Source organism: Dasypus novemcinctus, chromosome 14 (genome assembly GCF_030445035.2).
Source record: "Dasypus novemcinctus isolate mDasNov1 chromosome 14, mDasNov1.1.hap2, whole genome shotgun sequence".
NCBI lineage: Eukaryota > Metazoa > Chordata > Mammalia > Cingulata > Dasypodidae > Dasypus > Dasypus novemcinctus.
Genome location: NC_080686.1, coordinates 68,331,536 through 68,335,381, shown reverse-complemented (window position 1 = coordinate 68,335,381; position 3,846 = coordinate 68,331,536).

The following is a 3,846-nucleotide window of genomic DNA, read 5'->3' as shown; positions in this document are numbered from 1 at the left end:
ATCTTTCAAGAAGAAAGAACAATCATAAATATTTATGCACCTAACCAGGGCACCTCAAAATACATGAGGCAAACACTGGAGAAACTAAATGGAGGAATAGATGCCTCTACAATTATAGTGGGGAACTTTAATACACCATTGTCACCATTAGGCAGAACATCTCTACAGAGAATCAATGAAGAAACAAAGACTTTGAATAATATATTAGAGGATTTGGACCTAATAGACATATACAGAACACTACACCCAAATACAACAAGATGAACATTCTTCTCAAGCACACAAGGATCATTCTATAAGAGAGACAACATGCTAGGCCACAGAGAAAGTCTCAATGAATTCAGAAAGATTGAAATCATGCAAAATAATTTCTCTGACCACATTGGAATGAAGCTGGAAATCTGCAAGGGCCAGAGAACCAGATTAGGCACAAAGATATGGAAGTTAAGCAACACACTCTTAGACAAACACTGGGTCAAGGGGGAAATCTCAAAAGAAATCAGAAACTACCTTGAAACCAATGTAAATGACAACACCACATATAAAAACCTATGGAATGCAGCAAAAGCTGTACTGAGAAAGAAATTCATAGTCACAAATTCATGTATCAAAGAAGAAAGAACTAAAATTGAAGACTTAAATGCACACTTGGAGGAATTAGTTTAAAAAAAACAAAAACAAAAACTAACCCCAAAGAAAGAAGAAGGAAATAACAAAGATCAGAGCAGAACTAAATGAAAATAGAAAATAAGAGTGTACTAGAAAATATAAACAAAACAAAGAACTGGTTCTTTGAGATCAATAAAATTGACAAATGCATAGCTAGACTAACAAAGAAAAAAGAGAGAAGATGCAAATACACAAAATAAGAAATGAGAAAGGGGATATCACCATTGATCCCACACAAATAAAGAGTATCATAAGAGGATACTTTGAAAAACTATATGCCAACAAGAGGCACAATTTAGAGAAAATGGACAAATTCCTAGAAACACATAAGCAGCCTACATTGATGAAAGAAGAAATTGATGATCTCAGCAAACCAACCACAAGTAAAGAGAGAGAATCAGTCATTAAAAACCTACCAACTAAGAAGAGCCCTGGGACAAACGGCTTTACAGGTGAATTCTACCAAACATTCTGGAAAGAACTAACACACATCTTGTTTAAACTTTTCAAAAAAATTGAAATAGAAGGAACATTGCCTAACACTTTCTATGATGCCAACATTACCCTAATACAGAAGCCAGAAAAGATACCACAAGAAAGGAAAATTACAGACCAATCTCTCTAATGGATCTACATGCTAAAATCCTCAACAAAATACTTGCTAATCATATTCAACAACACATCAAATGAATTATACACCATGACAAGTGGGTTTCATCCCTGGTATGTAAGGGTGTTTCAACATAAGAAAATCAGTGTAATATATCACATAAACAGATCAAAAGGAAAAAATCTCATGATCATATTGATAGACACAGAAAAAGCATTCAACAAAATACTGCACCCTTTTCTGATAAATACACTCAAAAGATAGAATAGAAGGAAATTTTCTGAACATGGTAAAGGGTGTATATGAAAAACCCACAGCTAACATCATATACAATGGTGAAATCCTAAAATCTTACCCTCTAAGATCAGGAACAAGACAAAGATGCCCACTATCAGCCCTCCTATTAAACATTGTGTGAGAAGTACTTGCTTGAGCACTTGGGCTAGAAAGAGATAAAAGGCATCCAAATTGGAAAGTAAGAAGTAAAAATTTCACTATTTGCAGATGACATGATCCTGTACATAGAAAGCTCTGAGAAATCTACAACAAAGCTTCTAGAACTTATAAATGAGTTCAGTTATAAAATTAATGTGCAAAAATCAGTAGCATTTCTGTACACCAATAATGAGCAATCTGAGAAGGAAATCAAGAAAAAAATACCATTTACAAAAGCAAATAAAAAAATCAAATAACTAGGAATAAATTTAATGAAAGATGTGAAAGACTTATACACAGGAAACTACACAACACTGTCAAAGGAAAGCAAAGAAGACTTAAATAAATGGAAGAATAGTCCCTGTTTATGGATACAAAGACTAAATATCATTAAGAGGACTATCCTATCCAAACTGATCTACAGATTTAATGCAATCCCAATAAAAATCAGTGCAGCATTTTTTAATGACCTGGAAAAACTAACTATGAAATTTATTTGGAAGGGAAAGAGATCCTGAATAGCCAAAGACATATTGAGAAAGAAAAATGAAGTCAGAGGAATCACACTACCTGACTTTAAAATATACTACAAAGCTATAGTGGTCAAAATGGCATGGTATTAGCAGAAGCGTAGACATACTGATCAATGGAACCAAGTTGAGAGTTCTGATATAGATCCTCACATATACAGTTGTAGTAGTTTGATATTATTGATGAATTACAAAAAGATATATTGGATTATGTTTGTAAACTGATCTTTTCCTCTGGGCATATTAGATTATATTGGATTCATAGGCTTACTTGATTAAGTAATTATGTAAACCTCTTGTGCCAGTAGGGTGTTGAATTCCCACACTTTGGTAGGTGGGGAATCACAGACAAAAGCCCTGGCAAAGAACAGAGTTGAGGGCTTTTAATGTTGGAGTTTTGATGTTGGAGTTTGATGCTAAAGCTGGAGCCCCATGGAGAGAGACAGAGCCATTCACCTTATAGTCTACAGCTGACCTTGTAGAGAAAACAGTGCTGAGCCCAGAGGAACCCAAGAAGCCTGAATCCTTGCAGACATTGGCAGCCATCTTGCTCCAATATGTGAAAACAGACTTTGGTGAGGGAAGTAACTTATGCTTCATAGCCTGGTATCTGTAAGCTCCTACCCCAAATAAATACCCTTCATAAAACCAACCAATTTCTGGTATTTTGCATCAGCACTCCTTTAACTGACTAATAGAACAGTCATCTGATATTCAGCAAGGCCACCAAGTCCACTCAACTGGGAGAGAATGGCCTCTTCAACAAATGGAGCTTGAACTGGATATCCATATGCAAAACCATGAGAGAGGAATACTATCTCACATCTTATACCAAAATCAACTCCAGATGGATCAAAGATCTAAATGTAAGAGGCAAGACCATAAAGACCTTGGAAGGTAATGTAGGAAAGCATCTACAGAAGCCTTGTATAGGAAATGGCTTCATGAACTTCACATCCAAAGCACAAGCAGTGAAAGAAAAAATAGATAAATGGGACCTCCTCAAAATTAACACCTTTTGCACCTCAAAGGACTTTATCAAGAAAGTGAAAAGACAGCCTAGACAATGGGAGAAAATATTTGGTAACCATATTACTGACAGGAGCCTAATATCCAGCATATATAAAAAAATCCTATACCTTGAAAATAAAAAGACAACCCACTTAAAAAATGGACAAATTTGAACAAACGCTTCTCCAAAGAAGAAATACAAATGGCTAAAAAGCACATGAAAAGATGCTCAACATCACTAACAATTAGGGAAATGCAAATCAAAACTACAATGAGATACCATCTTACACCCATTAGACTGGTGGCTATTAAAAAAACAGAGGACTACAAGTCTTGGAGAGGATGTGGAGGAATGGGAACACTCATCCATTGCTGATGGGAATGTAGAAGGATCCAGACATTGTGTTGGACAGTTTGGTGGCTCCTCGAAAAACTAGATATAGATTTGCCATATGACTGAGCAATTCCACTGCTGGGTATATACCCAGAAGAACTGAAAACAAGGACACGAACCTATATATGCACACCAATGTTCATAGCAGGATTATTCGCTATTGCCAAAAGTTGGAATCAACCCAAATGCCCATCAAC